The sequence below is a fragment of the Ruditapes philippinarum genome, unplaced genomic scaffold (genome assembly GCF_026571515.1).
Source record: "Ruditapes philippinarum isolate M1 unplaced genomic scaffold, ASM2657151v2 ctg1265_1_1_1_1, whole genome shotgun sequence".
Classification (NCBI taxonomy): domain Eukaryota; kingdom Metazoa; phylum Mollusca; class Bivalvia; order Venerida; family Veneridae; genus Ruditapes; species Ruditapes philippinarum.
This window is the reverse complement of record NW_026852337.1, coordinates 352045-376685: the sequence shown is the minus strand read 5'-3', so window position 1 is coordinate 376685 and position 24641 is coordinate 352045. Positions and strand designations below refer to the sequence as shown.

General features: G+C 31.6%; 2 long non-coding RNA genes across 2 annotated transcripts; one reads left to right on the top strand and one right to left on the bottom strand.

Annotated features, from left to right (window-relative positions):
- The first annotated feature begins 13074 nt into the window (after positions 1-13074).
- LOC132757183 (uncharacterized) lies at positions 13075-14843 on the top strand. The gene is made up of 3 exons (XR_009629415.1): positions 13075-13242; positions 13621-13730; positions 14062-14843. It is a non-coding gene; the product is annotated as an uncharacterized LOC132757183 (long non-coding RNA).
- A 1148-nt stretch (positions 14844-15991) lies between these two features.
- On the bottom strand, positions 15992-17146 carry LOC132757176 (uncharacterized). Its single transcript, XR_009629413.1, has 3 exons — positions 16890-17146; positions 16432-16517; positions 15992-16014 (listed from the first exon to the last, which is right to left on the bottom strand). It is a non-coding gene; the product is annotated as an uncharacterized LOC132757176 (long non-coding RNA).
- Positions 17147-24641: the final 7495 nt, after the last annotated feature.

Sequence of the window (24641 nt, the reverse complement as noted above, 5' to 3'; positions counted from 1 at the left end):
CTGCACCTGGAATACATGTAAGTTCAAATGTTTATGACGTTTTTTCCATATAACTATGAGTTTTTATATGCTGTGACCTATTATATAACCCCAGATTACCCATATTCAAACGTTAGCTAGATATCATAAAAACTACTTTTCTGACAAATTTTCAGGATATTTAGCTAAATCTATAATTTTAAAGTGATAACAAAGTTTTTTAGATTTTTGGTGTCATCTAGTTTTTTACCACAAATGACCCATGTTCAAAGTTGAGCTAGAAATCATCACATTATCATTTCTGGCATTTATTGGATATTTCGGCTAAAAATAATAAGTCTTCTAGAATGTAAAAATGCTTTTCCATTATATGGCTCTGCGACCTAGTTATTGACCCCACAAGATCATATTGATCATGATCTCAAAACCATATAAACAACCTTTCTGACTAATTTCCAGGACATCAGGACTAAAACACTAGTCTCTACAGTGTTAAAAAATGATTGGTCTGCGTGACCTTGATTTTTGACTACACATAAACCATATTTGAACCTGAGCCAGAACTCCTTATTACAACCTTTCTGACCAATGTCCATGTTATTTGGACACAAATAGTAGCCTCTAGAGGGTTTTTCTAGAAGTTTTTTTTTCATATTTGGGATGTATAACCTAATTTTGACCCCCAGACGACCCCTTTCCGACCTTGTCCTAGAAATCATCTTAACAACTTCTCTAACTAATTTTCTAACGATATTTGGATCACGACTATAGCCTAGAGAGTGAATTTGTAATAATAAGACCTATAAAAATATATGCCCCTGTGGCAGGACCAATTTTAATCCAAAATATATTAATTTGAAGAACCTACATAATTTGTTACGGACAAACAATAGTTTCATGAGATATCTCTCGTTGATATACAAAATAAACCCTATTGATTTTGAGGTCACAAGGTCAAAGGTAAAGTTCACTCGGGCCTGACTAAAAAAAAATGACCACCAAATAACTAAAGAATCCTTTGACCCACAGTCTGCATATTTGGCATCGATTTTAGAAATGACCATAAGATGACCATTACTGATTTTGAGTTCACTGGGTCAATGGTCAAGGCTACAGGGGCCTTGCCTTAAAGAAATGTCAGCCTAATAACTGAAGATTCCTTTGATCCACATTCTTCATATTTAACATTGAGATTGATCATGATTAGTAAATGACCCCTATTGATTTTGAGGTCACCAGGTCAAAGATCAATTTCAAGGGCATTGAATGAAAAAGCTTGTCCGCCCAATCACTTAAAGACGTTTTCGGTATTTTTTATGCGAGATAATCACGGATAAATACTCTTCAAAAAGAAAAAAAAAATGATGGTACTTGGATTATGTATTTAATTTTTGATACAAAACAAATATCCTAAATAACTGATTAGTTCATTGCGATTCTAATGTTATATATAATGCAGGTATTTGTAGTTTATTTGTTTTTTATATATTTAAATATTTTTGACATATTAAATCATCAAATATTTAGACTCAAAGGCTGTTTTTGAACAGGTGTTGAAGAGGTCCAGCAGACAACACTCAAATATTTGAGATAAGTCTCTGTAGTATAATAAAAGAGTTTTTGTTGTTTTTCTTTTTATCAAATGCATATAAGGAAAATCAATAACCCCCTGTGGCGGGCTCAATTTTGACCCAAGGGCTATAATTTGATCAAACGTGGTAGTGGTCTACAAGATAATGTTTCATGTAAGAAAAAAACGAGCTTTAGCTTGTGCAGTTTTAGAGATTAAGTTTTTACTATGTATAATTAACAAAAAAATATCTATTCCCACTTAACCCTGGGTGGGGCAAATTTTGACCCATTGGCTATAATCTGAACAATTTCCTGTGAAGTCCCACCTGACAATTTTTCATACCAAACATCTAAGCTTTCGCCTATATAATATCATTAATAAGATTTTTAGTTCATTGAGATTTTCTTGCTTTATGCTTTATACTGTAGATCTTTGTAGTTTAATATTTACTTTTTATTGATATGAATATGTTTGACATTAAACCATCATAACATTTGACCAAAGGCCTGCAATTTCAACAAATTTTGTAGAGGTCCAACAGACAAATACTTGATATTGTAAGGGACCTGGAATGATTACCAAATAAATTTCTTCTAGGACCTTGTAATGAATATATCAGTTTAAAACAAAATATATTTAATGAAAATATGAATAACAAAGTAGGATAATTATTGCCGAATGAGGTAATAATGTTCAGTCAATGCTTTACCATTAACCGGTTTAAACTCCCCAGCAGTCATTATTATGCTGCTGACCGTTCCAAGGCGGCGCCCCACTTGGTTCCTCAGGTGTATGTCTATGTTGTTTCATACTGTTTTGGTGATACTTTTGCTTGTGTCCCTTCTTGTTTTCTCGTCTATGGTAAGTATCTCCCCATTGCCTCTAGTTTTTATTTCTTTGATTATCACCCCCTTCCCCCGGTCTCCTGTCCCCTTCCCCTTTGTGGGCGTATTATTCTTTTCTTTGAATTCCTAATCAGTTACAAATTCTTTATCATAATTTATGATTAACCTGTCAGTGCTCTGTCTTTGCCCTGTCCTGTTTTTGTTTAGGGCCCGCCTGGGCTCCTTGCCATTGGTTCTTGTTGCTGGGTCATATGGGGGTTGCGTTCATTGAACGCCGCCTTTCCTTTTTGAAAATATTTATCATATTTTACATTTTCCTGTCAGGATGCCTCAGCCATTTATATTTGTTGATTTTATATGTTTAGATAATTTTCTGGTATGTGAAGGAATTAAGACCATGATATAGAATATTCTGAGGCTCCAGAACTATATAAGCCAGTTTAAGGAGGTTTATACTTCAAGAAATGATTTATTTACTTTATTTGTTTATCCTGGCATCAAAATGGCCGATAAAAATTGTTCAAAACTTTAAATGCATTTATATTCATAAATATATACAAGTACTTATTATTTTACATGTAAGACCATAGAATGTAATCGTTATTTACCTAAGACTTAAATTATTTTCCAAACAGTTAGCTGGCATTGCTGTATATTATAATAATCTTGATGACCAGTTTGACCTCTAATTTTGTGAGGACGGAAAAGTCAAATGCCGGGCACTTGAACTCTTTTTATATAAATAGTTCATTTTATTAAAGCTATATATATGATTGTTTTTGGTCAAGATTTGAGGTGCATTAAGTTATACATGTTAGTGTTCATTGCATATTTTGTAATTTGTTAACTTTGTAATTTACATTTTCTAAATCATTCCTGTCAATATGGCTGCCATTTGAAGAAATTCCTGTTTTTCCTGCGAGACTGCCAGGGCAAATGCAATGTAATGATTGGTCAATAATGACAGTCCTGGCCATGTCAGAGTCTATATAAGTAGCAATGACAGGCTGTTTTCAGTTTAGATTTTGGTTTTTAATCCTGACAGTCGCGAAAACTGGTGACATGAGCATTTTTTTAATATTTTCATGGAAACTTGCATTGTTGAATCTATCAAATTTATTGAGAAAGAAATTATGAAATTAACTTTTTTATCATAAAAAGTTGTTATTTAAACAGTTCTTGACTTAGCTTACAATATCAAATATAGCTGATGTATTATAATTAAATATATTGTTGTTGTTTTTATTATATGCATGTGATAGAAATCAATGGCCCCTTTGGGCGAGGCAAATTGTGTGCTAAGGGCTTTAAATTGAACACATTTTTGCGAAGGTCCAGCAGACAACACTTCATATCAAACCCTTGAGATAAAGCCTCTGTAGTATAATACATGAGGTTTTTATTGTAGTTTCAATACATGTATTATAAGAAAAATCAATGACCCCCTGGTGCGGAGACAATATGACCCACGGGCTTTAATTTGATAAAACGTAGTAGAGATCTATTAGATAATGTTATATGTAAAATGAAACTAACAATGCTTTAGCTCTTGTAGTTTAAGAGATAAAGTTTTACTATGTAAAGGTCTATGTCCCCCAACTAACCTTGTCTGGTGCCAATTTTGACCCAATAGCTATAATCTGAACAATTTCTTGTGAAGGTCCACATGACAATGTTTTATACCATTTACATAAGCTGTAGCTCCTATAATATTCTAAATGAGTGTTTAAGTTTATTGACATGTTCGTGCTATATATACTGTAGGTTTTTGAAATAGATAAATACAGAAGTTTATTTACTTTTACATGTATTAATATTATATATTTTGACATATTTAATCATCATAAATTTTGACTATGAACGACATAATGTTGAAGAGGTCCGGTAGACAACACTTCATATCATATATTTGAGATAAAGTCTCTGTAGTATAATAAAATAAATTAATGTTGTTGTTGTTTTCATTTGATTCATATCAGATAAGTCAATGACCCCCTGTGGCCAGGCCAGTTTTGACCCAAAGGGCTTAATTTGAACAAACGTGGTAGAGGTCTACTAGATTATGCTTCATTTAAGAAACAAACTTTGCTTTAGCTCTTGTAGTTTTAGAGATATAGTTTCTACATGCAGGGTAAATCGATGCCCCCTATCGTTTGGTGAGGCCAATTTTGACCTAGTGGCTATAATCTGAACAATTTCTTCGAAGATCCACCAGACAATATTTCATACCAAAATTCATAACTGTACCCTCTATAAAATCCATAATAAGTGGCAAGTTCCTTGACATTTTCATGCTTTATATACTGTAAATATAATAAGTTTATTTACTTTTGTTTATATAAATATTGTCACTAATTGTTTAAAATTTTGTTATTGGCATAATTATAAAGAGTAAATATTAAAGTATTACCTGCTGTAGCATAGTCTTGAAAAAACCGTCTGGGATTCACTAGAACATTCTCTTTGTCTAAAATTAAATAAAAAAAGTTGTCAGTAGCATGAACAGAACATGATGTTTACAGCAATTCAATTGTATTGTTTTTAAAGAAATAAACATAAGTTAGATTTATACATACATGTTCTATCATGTATTATGTCATTGTAGTCACGGCTACAGGCATATAATTTTATGCAGTGCAGTTAGTTATAGACTTTTATTTTAACATTGGATATGGTTAAAAAACTAAATTGTTGTCATTGGCAAAACATTAAAATGATTAATTAAATGTTGAACCAATGATGTTTAGGATATTCCCCTTTATCATACATCCAACTGTCAGCTTAATTAAATGGTTAAAAGTGTTTATCTTTGTTGATAAAAACTTTATACTTCTATAAAATGTCATTTTCTTTTATAAACCAAGTATGCAAAACAGGTTCTTGGGTTACTGACTTGAATCTAATAGAGAAAAATGTCATAAGCATAGCTTAGCAGTTGCTTCTCTGAATATCCCTTTTTAACATACCAGGTCAGTATTCTGTCCGAACTAATGATAATTTTTATTTCTGTCAATTCTTTCATCGCATGACTAAAATAAAACTGTATTTCCGAAAAAGACTAATACATAATGTACTTCTTCATGTTTAATATCATATTCATCCATATATTAAGTATATAACAATTTTGTTTTATTTAAAAGAAAAGGATTTAAAAATTGGAAATACATCATGACTTGAGGATAACAGGTTGAAGCTTATATAATTCACATGACGTTGAAATATGATTAGCATTCTATTAGATATAATAAACGTAAAAAAATGCAAAGGATAGTAACTAAGCAAAATTTTACTGTTCAATTGAACAATTAATCTAAATCAAGCAAGAAAACAATCAATGATACATAATGAAGCAAATATTACATCTTTCATGAACAAGATGACTTCTTAGCCAAATGAATAATCATCGATTTTATAGAGTACTTAAAGGAAACAGAAATAATCAAAGATTTAAAAAGCTAGGAAAAGAATTTTAAAGCAACATTACAAAAGTCAAAGTTATAAAACAAACAACTGTATGAGCCATATGAGAAATACCATAAAATGCTATGCTTAGTTGAATACAATGTATTGCAAAAGACAAAGGTCATTTTTGAAGATATAGGGATTGTCAAACTCATTGCTGTAGATGAAAGTAAAAAATGTAAGAATCTAATAGCAACGGGACTCCTTAAATTATCTTATCAAACTTGTTTGTATTTACAAATAACATTTTAGGGATCAGAACAAGTTGACTTTACTGTCAAATATTGTTTTATAAAGCTCCATAATTTGGTACTGAAATGCAAAAGCAGAAATTCAAACTTTTTAGTAAATGAGAGGAAGCAATTTGGAAGGGGGTAGGGGTAGGTTGCACTGCTGTTTAGATTCACTTTTTCTGTAAATCCCACACATATTCTGACCAATCTGCTTTTTTAAACTTTCACCTTTTAAATTAATTTAAATACAAAATAAAGGGAAGATTTAAATCATATGTTGAAACACTCATATTCAATTAAAAAGATTGCGTCCACCGAATCATTACACGTGGCATAAACAGTCAATATGTGTCAGTGAAAAGTTTAAAGCGAACGTATATTCAGATAAGCACAGACAAAGAAAATCTGCATGATTGTAAAGATTATGTTTTTTAATGGAAATCCAATGTTATAACCGTGTAAATTAAAAAATAATAGAAATGTACCATCCATGTTTCGGTATCACAAACGCGTCTTAACACGTCCACTCTAAATATAGAGACACCTAGCCTAGATTACAAATAATAAACACCGAATAAGACCGATTAACTTTTTTTTCAAATGGCTGTAGAAGTTAACTAAGGAAGAAGGTGATATCGTTACTTTTTAGTGGAAAAAACATCTATAAGTCATCCGTTTGAAAATTAATGTTTCGGTAATATAATTGAAAAACAAATGTTATCAATATATATGCGCAATGCTACATTCAAGTTCAATATCATACCTGTGATTCACCTGTTCCTCAATATAATCCATGTTTTACAAGATGAGTTCGAAATTTTCGCTTTCAATCACACTTATTTGAAAATCCAAAAAGTATGGATATATCATGAGCAATTGAAGACATTGCTTGTTCATATTTTACAGAACGTACTTCGTATTGTTAATTATATCACCTACATTGGGTCAATGCACCTTGGTCGCTATCTTTGTTCTTTGGCGTGAAGTGCATTGAAGTTGAGATTCACGTAATAATAATTATATCCAAATTTTGCCAAACATGTATTTTGTACATCGGGACACTATTCAATTTTTTTTTATACATTTCGACGATACATGCATAGTTCAACCTGTACATCTAAATATATAGAAGATTTGATTGGATAATTTATTTCATCTTTTTAACTATTAAAATATTACAATGAAGTAGTCAAATAAGCTTTGGATTATCTATTTAGGAATATGAACACACTAATATTAAACTTGATAATAACCCATAGCCCCTTTCGTTTTTATTCGTTTCCCCTTTTTCTGATTTTTCACAAACTTTCTGTTTTGGTTTTACGTTTTTATCGCGCGTGTGAAGTTAACACTAAAACGGCTCTGAAAAAGGGAAAAAGAAAAACAACAATTTTCCCACTTTTGTATCATCGGGTGTCTATATTTTTAGCAAATATTTATTTAAGATAAAAAAAATTTTAAAATGAACCTTGGTTTTTCGAAAAAAAAATTAATCAATCGTAAAGCAAGAATCAAGAATCCAATCGATGTAAAGCTGAATCTTTGCACCCCTAATAGAATGAAAATGTATAAGCTCGTACACCTAGATAACGATATTGCTGCACTTCTGTTTTCTATGGTCCGATATATTTTACTCTGTATTTAATTTACTGAAATAAACTCACAATTATTTTATTAATTTATAGGTAAATAATCACTTTAACCTAATCTCATCTCGCACTGAATTTACTTCAGTTACAAAATATTTTATATAATATCATATTTTAAATTCAACTGTAGAGATGTTTAAATCACTTTTGTCCATAATTTCAATTAAAAAACACAGTGAAATCAGTTACCATGTCTACAACAGCATATTAAATCAAAACAAACACATTAACACTACTTAATATTTCTTAGCTCCATAAGGAAATGTGATGTTGCTTTAAGTATGTAACTGTATGCAACTATCGAGATTAGATAAAATCGTCTTTTCTGTTTCACCGTCATATGATCTAAATTGTGTTCTTGCGGCGCAAAAACAAACAAATGTTCTATTTTCCATAATATATCCAATGATACATAAATTGTGTCATTAATTAAAAAAAACATTGATTTTACTTTTATATCAATTCTATTTTCATTTAACACTTAGAGAAATGAAAGAGTTACATACACTTCTGTTCGCAATCACTTTCTCACCAGTACACGTTTTCTTATTTGTAACTAATTTTAGCTCATTTGATTTACAGTTGTTTAACTGTCACGATTGTATCGATCTCTTTATCAATTTCGGTATATTGTAACAAATCACTGTGTGTGTCTATATATATATATGTGTGTATGTATTATTCTATTTATAAAATAACGATATTATATAATGAATGTCAATAATTGATCATAGTTTAAAACCAAAAACGAGAATTGTTGAAAATTGAAGAGGATTGAAGTCTTTCATCCTTATATTAATTTATTTTTCCATTAATTTCAAATATTTTGTTTTCTCCAATTCGAAAATAGTTTTATCAAATTATTTTGCTAAACACAATTGAATAACAATGGTAATACGCATCCGGCCAAGCGTGTCAATAATATTGTAGCTTAGTTGTACTTACAGTTAATTCATAATTTGACGTCTGTATTTCATTACCTTTGTCAACATTTTATAATATGACACCGATGTCATATCTGCTTTTAACGTCAATTAAAACGTAAAGGCTAAACAAATAAGTTTTGAACCGAGGTGGTCATAGCGGTTGAAATAACAATATGACATCATATTGGAGAACTAGAAATTCCTGCGATTGTCAAATTTTCCAACATAATGGATATACTCGTTCAGATGTCATATAAACGAAGAGAAGGAATCGACAAGCAAGTCTCACTTTTTGAATGTGTTAGATGGAACAAAAGATTCAAAATAGCAATATCGACATCACATATAGGAATGGGAAAGATACTAAGCGGCGATAAAATGACTTGATGCTAGTGATGTGACGCCAATTATTTATCTCGAATAAGTGAGGACTAATTACCTTATTGGTTGAGTTAAGTCATTTGTGAGACTGATATTTGAAATTGTTACAGTTTCTTGTGTCGTTGAACTGACCTGATGTTGTCAAGTAATGTAAATAGATACTAAAGGCTCATGTTCTGAGTCTGAATCTGGATATTCAATTACTCGGGTTGTATATTAAGTCATGTCTTCATGAACTGTCTAGTTAAACTATCTGCAAAAGTATTTACATGTCTTGTTTTTGTCTTCAACAAAATAACTGGATTATTATACTTTAAACAGATTTGATATAATTTTCAAGTTTCAAACTTCCGTGTCATTTTTTTATAATTATTTATTTGTATACGTGATCTATAAATTAAACTTACATATATGGTGATAACCCCTGAGCATTCCAGTGACGTCAGTTTCTATATGCAAACATTAACTCACCGATTAAACAAAGATATACCTTGTAGCCAGATGGTCGAAATTGCTTTACTAGAATGATACTGCGATAGTAGTTATATCAACTTCAGTTTCATAACTGTAATGCGTTTCCAATTTTCAATTTTCCCTCTCACCAATAAACAAGTATACATGTACATATTTTTTAAGTTTCAAAAGGTATTACATCGGTCGTAATTTGGAAACTATTTCTTACCATTATGTTATATGCATCATTTTCTTAGATTTATTCGGAACGAATTTTATTTTATTTAATTTTTAACTGGGACGACTTTAAACGGGACACGCAACTACCGACCTTATCTCCGGTTGGCATCAAACTGACAGCTCTCGGTCGATAAGCCGTTTTGACAAACAACACACCGGTGACTTTTTATAACATAAAATTTATACAATTTAAATACGAAAAGAGTGTTTACACATTTAGCTTTGTGGTTTATACTTATCTTATGCACTACGTTTTTACTGACAATGAACCCTTTAATAGCTTTATTCAAGACAAAATGGAGGCGGGTGCCTGAATGATCGAAAAGATCGCGCGGCGCTTATCTCCAGTTGCTCTTCCGATTATACTACGCCCATGTTTAAACCTTAAAGATTTAATTCTTGCTTGTATTATGTATTGATAGGCCATATAACTGTAATAAAGAATTAATTGATAAATCTGGAAAATCGATTATTGATCTAACAGTGTTGAATTTATTGATTCATTGTTTTTTCCATTTATTTTAATTAATTAATTTATTCATTCATTCATTCATTCATATATATTTTTTTCCATTATTTATTCAAAACTATTCATTTATTTGATTATTAAATTATTCATTAATTTATATCTATCATATTTACACTAAATATGGAAGTAATCAATAAAAAAAACTTTCAGTGACATTCCTTGTACTTTATTTGCTTGTATCCTTTTATAATTCAGCTATGTTTTTATTTAGAAACGAACGATACTTATCTATAAAGTCAATAAGACAGGGAAGATTAAGTCTCAAAAACATTATTTATAAATATTTATTACATGAAAGATAAGAGAGTAGGACATGTATAACACTTCAAATTCACAAGGAAGTACATTTGAGTAGGGATGACAATGCATTTTTTTTCAACAAAATACTTAGTCAAATGCCACTCTTTGTTATCATAATAGATTTAATGTACAATATAAGCTAAAAATAAAGGAAATATAAGTGTATAATAAACAGAAAGGTACAGTAAATGATGATTAAACTGGACAAGAACAGATCAAATGAAGAGTGTTTCGCGTTGTAGTTTTGGTGTACAAGTACTACATCACATGCTTACATTTCTGATACTTTTCAAACTTATCTGCATATTTGTTGTTGTTGGTACATGTACCATATTTATGATTCGTATAGAATGTAAAATGTGCGGTCAGATAATCTTATCTTTTGCAACATACATTTTACATGAATGATTTGAAATAAAGATAAAACTTTTATACTATGACGAGTTCGCTCCCGTACATATTTTTATTTTGATTTTTTCTACCTACTTTTGCCTCGAAATATGACACTTTTCAGAGAGAATTTAATTAGTTTTTCTAGTCATAAACAAGATTTTATATCAATTACTTCTATTGTGTTATGAAACCAGGATGTCATTGCTTCCCCGTAAAAAGCTACAAACCTTTTACTATTACAATGTATTAAGCAACATCATGCATTTAATATGTAAAATCATGAGTTCATGAGGCTGAAATGATGAATTCATGCATGTAGTATGTCTCTACCGATATTTTCTCTTCCCAAGATTCAACGTTCCAGATAAATATTTAAAGTAATATAATATAAAAATATGATTTTTATTTAAATGTTCACGGTACTGATAAAAGTATATAACAAGTGAAATGATTTCTCATAAAATAAATTTAAAGTGTTTTTAATGGTTTCTTATTATCATATCATATCGATAAAGCTCGATAACATAATATTAGCAACAGAACATTCTGCTAAACAAAAATGTTTGGAAGGAGAATATTGACAATTCCGTTGTTAGTTCTCGTTGGTGAATCATTACACTTTTTGTACACACATTCCTTTGATATTAAAATATAATCAAGATTATTGTATTTAGCTGTAGATTTATTGTTCGAGGCAAGAGTAAATGTATGTTTCAATCTTTATTCTCAAAAAGGCATAATAATTCAAAATATATAATAACTGATTACACACATTTTTGGCTCACTTGTCACAAAATGAAAAGGTGAGCTTTTGTGATCGTTTTTCGTCGTTCGTCCGGCGCCCGTTTGTCCGTCCGTAAACTCTTATTTTAAACGACATCTTCCCATAAACTGCTAAGCATTTGGTGGTCACCTTCGAAAAATTCAATTCAATGCAGAACTCTGGTTGTAATAGCAACAGAATAAAACCTTAAACAATATTCTTTAAAAAAACACAACATAGCTAGAGCTTAGATAATAAGCATGTAGCATCTTCAAGAAAGTTTCTACAAAGTTTGTTCAAATAAAAGCCATGGGGTTAAAATTGGACTCGCCCAGGGTCATTGAGTTGCCTTTTATGTATATAGTGAAAACTTAAAAAAAAACATAGAGCTAGAGCTAAGATATTTAGCATGAAGCATTTTTTAAATAAATGTCTACAAAGTGTGTTCAAACAAATGCTCTGGTGTCAAATTTGGCCCCTCCCCAGCGCATCATTGATTTTCCTTATACGTATAATTATTGTAAAAACAAACACAATCTTCCTCTTAAAAAAACAAAAAGAGTTAGAGGTTAGATGTTTAGCATGAAACATCTTCTAGTGGGTGTTTTCCAAGTTTATTCAAATAAAGCACTGGGGTCAAAATTAGCCCGACCCGGGGAGGGTCAATAATTTTCCTAATGCTTATAAAACAAGATGTATATTTTTTTAGAAACTCAAAGAGATAGAGCTTAGATATTTACCAAGTTTTATTTCAGATTCACACAAGTACTTTGTAATATCAGTTTAAAATCTATGTTTTATATCTGCTTTTGTTTATACATGTGGTTTACAATATTACTTGTTCCTTGTCATGAGAGTTTTTATACAATACAATACAATACAACACAAATCACTTTATTTTCAATTGTCACAAATTACATAATACACATTTAACATGTATCAAGCAAAAACAGGTGAACGAAGAGTAGCATAAATAATAATTATAGGTGACAACATGATCAAAAATATTCTAATAAATTATGTTTTGGGTTTTAGTGTTTCTGTATTCGATGGGGGAAAGCAGACAATATTTGAAGTATTTCTTTGAAAGCGGTAAAAAAACACAGTTTTGAGTTATTAATAAGATAACAACTAACAATAAAAAAGTCAGTGAACATAAAGTAGTCAAAAATTTATAAATAAAGTAGCCAATAATTTCAATTTTGGCCTATGTACAACCGAGCTGACCTGGAAAAATCCTAACAATAACAATAACATTGCAGCACGAGGTTTCCGTGACATTTCTATAAATAGATCAGGTGTAAAGTTGTAAAATTGCATTGAGACAGGCTATTCATAATAAGGCCCGTAAGTCTCGTTTACTTTCACTTTCGATTTACCACTTCCGGGTACATCGGCAGACTTATTTACCGTTACGCATATAGGTAACCCGAAGAACTCGAGGGATATAGAAGTTAAATTTGTTTCGGTCCTCTTCAGATTTGAAGGAATGGATAGCACGGGTACAAAAATGCAGGTAGGTCACTTATCTGACGGAAAAACGAGGGATTTATAGAGTTTAATAAAACTAGTTTATTTTTGGATAGTGACAATTGTTTCGGATGTGTTGTCAAGGTAGTGAATTCTAGTTGTTTAGCTTTTAGTATTGTTTTAAAACTACTGATGTGAGAAATTAATTCAAACCATTTTAACTTATTGAAATAAACAACGGAGAAACACTTTAATTCTAGTGTATATTAAAGTTATACAAAATTTGGACATTGCACAGTAATTCGGATATTTTTTCCTTTCCATTTTATTCTTGTTCCTTTTTCAATTATATATACATGTTAATATGGTACCTAGCAAATAATGATTGAATTGAAAAATATAATATTTGATTGAACCATTTCAGATGTATAGACAAGGGGGTATATGACAAGTATAGAATATACAGTTGTTCAATATGGACCATTAATCAACTGTTTGCACTGCCTATGATCCTGAAATATCTATACATCAAAGGTAAATACATGTAAAATAATTGATAAATTTTAGTTGAGATCAGAAAGATAAACAATTATCAAAATATATTATTATAATTTAATAACTTTTAGATTTCACTGCATGATAATTGATAAGTAAATAAAACATTAAAAATAGTCATGTTTCACATTCAAGAAGATCAATATTTTTGACTGTAATATATTATGTGTTGTTGTTTATCTTTAATGTTTATTTACTTCAAATATGATTTTTTTCTGTCAATCATGACCAGCTTATTAAATGTAATGTAAATATCATTTCTAGTATCTTATACTTGAAACAACATATTTATTGATTTTTCATTCTGCAGATAAAAAGGGAAAAGATGAAGGAGGATTTGTCCATGAAGACCTTTATTGCAACTACCATCTTCCAGTTCCTTAATTTGAGAATGATATCAGAGAACACACAGTTACAGTGAAATATTAGTTTAATATAAGCCACTGAAAATAGTCAAATGTACTTTTTTGAAGAAGATGAATGACATCCAGCACAAAAATCTTAATGTATAAAGAGTACGATTTTATGGTGTTTGACACTGATCTTGTTAACATGTTAATGTCACAATGATAGAAACAGAGTAAAATATCCACATTTCATTGCAGTTTTAAGTATCAAAACTAGATACTCTATATAATTATACCAAAGCTGATAACACGCCAGAGATAAGGTTTTTTCATGGAATCACAGTAGAGTCATATGACATTATGGACATTAAATGACTATGAAGTAAAGATTAGCAAAATTATTATATAATTATCATCTACTACTAATATTGTGAGGTAATCATTGATAAGCTCACAAATTTGCAATCAAAGCTTTGATATCAAGCTGAACATTTTTCAATTAGAATATGATTTATAACTCTATGATAATTTGTTCATGTTAATTTTCAAAGTCTTTACATTTGTAAAAGGAAATATTCTTATTCTTGTATCAGTAGACATTCACAGTGTAAAGTTACATTGTCCAAATAACTAATAATAATTCCAAGTGCTTTCCTGAAGTTTTTCTTCCACTGGAAAATCAGTGTGATATATATGCTAAGCAGTGCACTATAAATTGTGTAAAAATAAAAGTTTATTAAACTTATGAACTGTTTTTTGTTTCTACTATTTGGCATATATTTATAGCAGTGCTTGATCATAAGAGTTCATCTGCAAAATAAGTGTCACTGTGTACTTTAATTCTCTAACAGCAATGGCTAGATTGCTTGAATATGCAAGCATTGACTATATTAAATACTATGCATGTCATTTGAATTTTGTCTGTCCTGAAATCGAAACAGACACTATCTAAATAATAATGATGAAAAGTTCTTGACAGCTCTTCAATGACTACATTTACACATATGTACATGGAATAACTACCCCTCTGATACTAAAATCTTCAAGGAATGCAGAATTGCAAGTCTTCTCCAATTAAGAGAGAGACTTGGGCTTACAAGGGCTAGCAAGCTTGTGTTTTGCTACAGAATACTCAACACAGATGAATTGCATTAATATTGTTTATTCTGGTATTACTACCTGCCATGTACAATGCAAATCATGGCTTTTCTAAGAGCAGTGAAAGGCTATAACTGGAAGGAATTTTACACATCTTGCCTCAGAAACAAGTTTTTCTTTGAGATGATTTTTATGATATTTAAATAATGGTTAAAGATTACATTACTTTTACAATTGCAGTGATCATGATAATATGAAATGAAACTCAATCAAGATAGAAACATTTTAATGCTGAACATTTATCTTTTTACCATTCCTGTTAATTTACAAGTCTATTTATAACAAATTTATTTTAACTCTTTTGAAACTACATGATGCATGGTTGAAACTGTTTTGGGCAGCCATTTGCAAAAGATGAATTATCTTTGAATAATTAAGTTAATACAAAGTTACAAATGACAGGTAATTTATTTCTAATAAAGACAGGTTATTTATTTCTAACAAAGACAGATATTTTGTTTAACATTTTTACACTGACATATATCTTTGAAGTGTCTTCAACCTTAGTTTTTATTAGAATACAAACATTCAGTCAGACAGTTTACACAAGACATGGAGCTTTAAGAAGCTTTAATTCAGTCAAAATCTGTAATGGACTGCCATGTCTCTACCACTATGTACTCCAAGACTGTGTATGGACATTTCCTTTCAACTATGCCTGATGGTATCACTTTTTGATTTCTAATCTGATGGTGAACACTCCAAAATAAATCAAGAGCCGTGACAAGTACTCAAGATAAAACCATGAAATCACATACCTGTATATAAAGAAAATTAATCATGAGTTGAAAGCAATAATAATTGGTCAGCTATAAATTTCAATCATTATCATATTGTCATGAATAGAAAATAATGTTGAAAAGGAAGAAACACTTCTTGGTGTCCTAGTTTTTGTAGATTTGCTTTGACAACTGATCTTTAAAAAATGTGATAGTGACTAAGTTCTTTTAACCATTTACTGAACATGATTTAACTAAAAAATATGACCTAATTTCTTGAGAAAAATACTTTAAACAGTATTTGACATGAATTAACTACATATGCCATACTGTTTGTTTATTTAGCTACACTGTAATTATTTACAAAAACGAGAACATTATAATTATGTTATACAATAATATTTATTTTTCATTAAATAAATGTAGTTTAAGTAGCTTTAAGTATATATTTCTTACCAAAACGATTTTACAGCAGAGCATGCATGTGTATTTACATCGGATACTGACGTCTTTCATCTCACCACTGTCCTCAGTCAAAATATCTACAGGGGCAAAATATTTCATTGAATTTTATGACAATTTAAATTGGTTATATACAGCTTGACTGTGCTTTATAAAGATAATAATTATAAATAAATGACATTTTCAGTTGGAAGAAAAGATATTCAACTAAAACATACTGATAATCATATTGAAACGTTTATCCGAAATATGCGCTGTCCGAAATTTCTAAACATTATATACTTCTGAGAGATAATCAGGTAGCGCTATAGAAAATTGATAAAATCAAATTCACCAGTCTGGTGTCAGATGCGAATGATGTTGTATCAAAAAACAAATTTATTAGATTTACATGGAAATGAAAATATTACATCATTTATTGGGATAAACTGAATTTGAAAAGACACACCCACCTGAAGATTATACGAAGTTGTCTTTCATTGATACTTGTTCACAAGATGAAACCATTTGCATTTCGTTACAAAACAAAAAACTCTGCCAATTTCCACATATCATTTGCTTTTCCATGTAAGTTTTACTTTCCCACCGGCATACAAGTATTACCCAATATAGATAAGCAATGTTGTTGATATTTGTTTGTACCCGGAAGTGCAAAATATCGTGAAATCTCGCAAGTCACATGACGAGACTTACATACCCTATTGTGTAATTGTAATGACAATGAAACAAAAGCAAAAACGAAACAGAATAACAAACACATTACGATGGGGATAATTAGGATTAACAATCACAAGGTATGTAAAATAAATCAATTCATGTAATTGTTATTAATCGTTAATTTTTTCATGATATAGTTAACATATAAGCTAAGGTTTGTTTGGCTCTCGCTATCAGTTGTGTTAAGTAGTTCCTTAAATTTCAGTATATTTGGTCTAATATAGAATCTCTCTGGTATTACCTGTATTCTTTTAGTTCTGAATAAAGGACATATTAACAGATAATGCATCACATTACCAATGTTCCCCGAGTTACATTTTTGGCACTTTCTTTGCTCATGAGGTTTAAAAGACTGATTCCAACGACCTGTTTCTACTGGAAAACGATGGTAAGCAGTTCGGAAATGCAGAAGAGATAACCTAAGGGGATGGGGGAGAATATCTAGATAATATTCTACTTTAAAACTGTTTTTAAAACTACCATAGAGTCTACCTTTATGCGAGTTTTCTAGTTGTGAGAACCATTCTTGTTTATACCGATCGATGAATGTGTGTTTAACCAATTTGTAAATACATTTAGCTTGGATATTATTTTGATTTAACCACAAAATAGAATTAACTGTTGAATTCAGTATACTTTTAACATAGTTAATTCATTTAAAGTTTTGGTAAGACTGTATCATATACTTGTAAAACATATATTAAATCTTTGAATGCTTACACGAATTAATTTATTCCAAAAATTTATCATACGAGATTTTATGTTTATTTCAATAGGATAGCGCCCAAGTTCATCATATAACATGTACCTAGGAGTTCTTTTCCTGGTATTAGTAATCTTGAGTAAAAAAATGTAATGAACTTGTTCTATGATATTTAAATTTTCGAACCCCCATATTTCACTTCCATATGTAAGAATGGGAAGCACTGTATGGTCGAATAACTTTATTTGTAGGTCTAAGGGAAGGTCAAGGTTGTTTATTCGCATAATATATAGAACATTCATGGTATTAGGGATTATGTATTTCTCTATTTCATTGTCACATCTGTGTTATTTGTGCCGTGTGGCGGCTGTAAAAAGTATCCCCGTACATTTAATCAATGATTTTATATTTTCGATCCATGAAGATCGTTCAGCATGTATACATTTTATGTGGTACTTAAAGTTTCTTCTATTTGCCCTTTTTCAACTTTGGTGGTTCCAGTATTCCTACCTCACCCTTAAAATATGTTGCCTGCTTTTTATATTTTTCTTTTGACGTCATATCTGTGATATGCAGGCTTCATAACCTCAGATCCCTTTCAAAATGCCATTGTATTTAGTTCCGCCCATTGTTTTCTCGTTTAGGGCACAAACATTCTCTTACTTGGGGACCATACGCCGCTTTTCATGACCATACGCCGCTTTTCATGGAATGGCACTATGTTCACTTGGAGGTTTTCCCTGATAACCCGTTGAAAACATTGTGGGTGTTTTTTAAATTCACAAAATTTCACATTTTTTGTGGGGTGCAGAGGCGTGGAAGGAAAATTTACTTTCCCCTTGCGGTCCAGAAAAGAATAAACTAATCAAAATTTGCCGAAACATTTTCAATTTTTCGGTTTGGGCTTTTTAAAGGGGTTCGTATCTCCTTTTTTTTTATTTGTTTCTTGTGAAATAGGTGTTCCCACACACAAGAAATGAACCCGAGCTAGAGAAAAAAACACCCAGATTCTTTTTTCCCTTATTGTTGATTGATAGGCCATTTTTTATTGAAGGTATGATTGGGTTCATTTTCCCAAAAAAAAAGGTTGGTTTTTGAAAGTTTTTATTTAATTTTAAATCTCGCAAATTGTGAAATTATTGGGGAAACAGGACTTGAATGATTCCGGATTTTCGCCTATTACGACCGTGTCGTCTGCATAAAGTACTATAAATATTTTTAAAAACTGGGCTGTAGCGTCAATTGTGACTCCGTTATAATTGTTCTTATTAAGGGCTTACTCTAGGTCATTTATGTAGATTAAGAAGAGCATGGGCGATCAATTCTCGCCTTGTCTTAGACCTGTAGAAATTGGGGAAAAGCAGATGTTTGACCTTCGGAGGTAATACAAGATTTTATATTAGAATAAATATTTTGGATGACAGAAAAAAGTGTTTCTGTAATGCTAATATCAGAGTTTCCTCAATATACCTGCGCGCCATTAATAATTTTCCAAAGCAACTCAAAATAGTTATTGGTCTATAGTTACCTGGATCGGAAGGGGATCCTTTATTTTTACAAATAGCTCCTACTAACCACGAGTCAGGCATGACTCCAGAGTCTAAAATATGATAGACAAGATCGACAAGGAAAGCCGGCATTCAATGAACGCAGCCCCCACCCGACCCAGCAACAAGCGCCAGCGGCAAGGAGCCCAGGAGGACCCCAAAGAAAAACAGGACAGGGCACAAGGCAGAGCACGGGCAGGCAAACCACCACATCAGAATACATAATAAGTAACTTATAAAGAAATAAAACAAAACAAATAAATGATTTAATATAAGGCCCACAATGTCAAAAGGCACAGGGGAAAGGGACATGAGACACGTGGAAGGGGGGGGGGGATAAAATAAATATAAAATAGATAAATACCAGGGACAAAGGGTAGATACTTACCGTAGACGAGAAACAACAAGAGACATGAGCAAAAGTAAAAACTGGTGATAAAATGGGACCTTTATTGATTTTGTGTATTTGATATATTCATTTGATATACTTTCAAATTGTGACTGAGCCTATCCATTTTATATTTTGAAATGACTTTGCAAATTTCTTCTTCCGAGATTTCTCTATGAAGTGCGTTATTATCTTATGGGTTGGGGATTTTAAAGTTGCCTGATAAAGTTTCGTTTTCATCTTTTTGGGAGTTTATGTCTTTAAAGAAATTGAAAACTTCGGGTATATCAGGGGGGCATTTCAGTTTTCTTTCGTGAGAACTGGTTTAGATAACGCCGGTAATCTTTCGGTTGTTTGGAGCTAAGCACACACAATTTACATTCATTATTATACCTGTGTTTACATATAAAGGTATTAATGGTTTGTTATAAATGCAAATCCCTTACGCCCTTAGCACCGGCTTGAGCGGTACTCAATTCTTAACACTTTATAGTGCTGGAATCTATAAACCCGAAGGACCAGAAAAATATAACAACACTGAAGTGAAGAACGGGCAAGTTTTTACAGCTGCCACACAGTACTTGACACCTGCTATTGTGAAGTATGAATAATAATAATTATTAATATTATTAATGAACTTATAATAAATAAAATAGATAAATACAGAATCCCTAAAGAAAGCCCAACATGACAAAATTGAAAATGTTGCAGGCTCGGTTTGATTGAGCCTGTTCATGGACGGTAATGGAAAGTGCAATTTACCGTCCACGCCCCCTAGCACCGGCTTAAGCAGAATTCAACATTTAAACATGAAATGGTAAAATAAAATAAGTTGAGGAAGGTGGACTGGTAAAACCTGTTTTAGAGGGATGAAACGTTAACTTTGTGGAGTTAAGAAATATCTTTGAAAATTTCTCAGCAACTGTATTGATGTAATGTTTATTGTTTTGGTCAGAATTTTCGTAATCTAACATAAATCCCAAATCTTGCACAGCTTGTAAATCAATATTTTTCCAAAAATTCACTGGATTTACTATCATCCCATTTTGGCAATTTATTTTGCGATTTCCTAATGCTGGGTTCATTGGGTGAAACATGGGGTAATTCTGGCATAGGGATAAGAATTTTCAGTGAAAATAGACATTGCCCGTCTGAGAACAGGGAATCAAGCTCGATTATATCAAATTCATTTAACAACAATATACAATTTATGGTAGCAACGGCGTAATCAATAACTGTTTTACCTCTGAAAGTACATTCTCCTGTTGACTTTTCACAACCAAATCTACAATTTAGAATAAACAAATTGTTATTTTTACAAATTTCGAGAAATTTCATACCATTATTATTAATTTTACTACACTGAGATAATCGATCACGTGGACTATTTAATTTTCCAGCTTATTAATTGATTTAATGAATCTAAAGTAGCATCATCAACAGTAAGATAGGATGATAAAAGTCTAGATAATCTTGTAAATAAATGTAGAATTATCGCATTGTTTGGAACTTTTCCTTTGTTCTTACTTACCCATTATACTCAGTACATTTCAATGAGCATTTTAAAACTATATTGATATATAGCCGAACAGTTTTTTCATTGATTCATATCACTGTTCATATAGCAGTTGAGTTTTTTTCGAACCTTGTACATATCAATGTAGTTTTTTCACAGAGGCTTCAATGGGGCTGTGATAACGAACATTTCGAGTAGCAAAAAAAAATAGAATCAATTATATCAATAAAATAAAATAAATGAATAAATTAATGAAAAATATAAACACAGATGATTAATGAAATGAAATTTACACAAAAGGTACATCCGCTGAATGTATTATTTCCTCTAAAAAAAGCCCTTTAAACTTGAATCAATATTAACAGTTTACAATCCGCCTCTAACATTGGACGTCTTTTGTATATCTTTATTTCTTGCGGCAGCGAAAACAACTGGAAACAACTTATCATTAATAAATGTAATGTAGCTAACGATTTATTTATTTATTTATTTTACAAAAAATAAAACATTATGCCATTGCGATAACACAGTTATAGTATATGAATTTGTTAGTTATAATGATATAACACTGACTGGGCGACATCTGAGGATGTTTCTGCAAAATATTGTCTCGGCCTAACGGCCTCGCCATTTTTGTTTAGCAGAAACATCCCTTGATGTCGCCCCATCCAGTGTTTTATCCTCGAAACTAACTCGTTTCATATACTATATTTATTACGTATGCACATTTGAATCTCCAGTTATCAATACAAATTCGTGTTTACTACATTTAACAGAAATATCATTTTGAAAATCATAAAACTCGTCAACATTAAAGAAGCGTGATTTTTCGGTGGTACATACATGGAACCTATGATGATATTTTGCACTATGCCGTCTATATGAGTGTTAACTTTTAACCAATGAACCTACTTATTTCTAGAGTCTAGAATCTCTATATATTTAACATAAGAATCGTGTACGAGAAAACCAATTCCACCAGATTTTCGTTTACAATGTTTAGTCCTAGGTTTGGAAAAGAAAGTATAATTTGGTACAGATATAATGTGATTTTTATCAATTTAAGTCTTCGTTACACACAAAATTGAATACTGTACTATCATGTTTATGAATTCAGGATACTTTAGCCTAGTTTTTTAAGCCGCACACATTAAGCGATTCAATTTTCAAGTGTCCATGAAATGCAATGGGGATTTGATTCATAAACGTAATATTTTGTCCACTCACGATATTTTTAGTGTCGATCCTTTCTTGGATGTTTATGTCTGATTTATGTATTAAAGAAAGATCACAATTTCTAAGATGTTCACGTACCAATGTTTAAGAGGAGCATGGACTATCTTTACACTGTTCACAGAAGTATACCCCGGGTAACACAAGTTTGTAAAATTGTCCTTAGAAGTGTAAAACCTTGAAGTGGGACAGGGACTTCTAGCAAATAACCTTTGGATGTGTGTGTTGTACCTATAGGGTATGACTTCGCAGATTCTTTGTATTGGTTTGGGCTCGTTGTTCGTACTATATTATGATCGCTTTTGATCGAATCAATGTCATCCCCTGTGTCTTCCTCGATAAGTGTCTCGTCACGTACGAGTATAGATTATTTCTCAGCTGCTCTCATGTAAGTCTCGTTGACACGTGATTCCACTTTAGAGTTACGTGAGCCCCGTAGAATTAAGTGCCATCCAGGGAATAAATTGCGCACTGTTTCTCCGTTTACTTCCAAGGCAGCAGGATACTTAAGGTTGACATAATTAATACAAACGTTACAGGTTTTTACAATTGTTTAAGCATAAGCCTTTAAAATGGACAGAAATTTGAATAAATAGGGTATGAACATATATGCGGATGTTTCCAAATTCAAAATTTTACTACATATATTTCATGTTTAAATGTTGAATTCTGCTTAAGCCGGTGCTAGGGGGCATGGACGGTAACTTGCACTTTCCAGTACCGTCCATGAACAGGCTCAATCAAACCGAGCCTGCAACATTTTCAATTTTGCCGTGTTGGGCTTTCTTAAGGGATTCTGTATTTATCTATTTTACATAGATGTTACAAGGTTGTTACATAGTTGATTCAGCATTTTAACAAATGTTACGAGAGTTGAGAATGAAATGAAAATTTCGCACATTATTGTTAATAATGTTACAGGTTGTTACAAGTGTTACAGCGTAAGCCTTTAAAATGGACAGAAATCGGAATAAATAGGATTACATAGAAGCTACAAGGTTGTAACATAGTTACACAGCATTGTCACAAGTGTTACGAGAGTTGAGAATGAAATGAAAATTTCACACATGATTGTTACAAATGTTACAGGTTGTTACAAATGTTGCAGCACAAGCCTTTATTGTTGTTATATTTTCTGGTCCTTCGGGCTCGGCTTCCGAGGGATCACTTTGTTTCCAGAATTTTGTACTTTACAACAGCAGGTGTCAAGTGCCGTGTGGCAGCCGTAAAAGTTGCCCCGTACTTCACTTCAGTGTTGTTATATTTTCTGGTCCTTCGGGATCATTGATGCCAACACTATAACCTACCAATATTATATTTTAGCTACGCTTGAAAACAGTGTCCATTTATAGCATATACTGTAAATTACGTCCATTATGGCGTCGCACTATCTCTACACGTTTCATGAAGTTTTCCATCACATTATTGCACATGTCACTAGTATTTTTTCTTATTTCACATCTTACGGACTGTTTAAGCTGATCTGTTGTCTTTGGCTGCACTTTGTTGACTCTGTCCTTGAGATAGTCCCAAAGAAAAAAAATCCAAAGGACTGAGATCCGAAGAGTGGGGCGGCCAATTGCATTTCATCTTCAGAGAGATGAATTGCTTGTCAAATGTTTTTTTAAGCCTTTCAAGAACTCTCTGGACCGTGTGTAGAGCGGCACCATCTTGTTGGAACCATGTTTGTGTCATATCAACCCCTTTCCGACTGAGTGCAGACAGGAATTTGTATTTTAGAAGAGACAAATAGCGGTCACTGTTTATTGTCTCGGTATTTCCGTCTTGGTCTTGGAAAAAGAATGGCCCAATTATTCCTGTAGAGTTAATTGCTGCCCATACTGTTATTTTTCCGCATGACATGATTTCTCTACAAAAATATTTGGTATGACATCTGCACCGTAGGGAACGTGTTACAGTATCGCGTTTTTCGGTTACAGTATAGAATTTTCAAGATGGAGGATTATTTATGGGAAGAGATGTAGATGATTTTTATTCAGGTCCATACTACTAGTAGTTTAGTTTCTAAAAGATGTGTATGTGCTTTGCTTGTAAGGAACAAATCCGGTATCTAATCATATATTTCTTCAGACCCTGCAC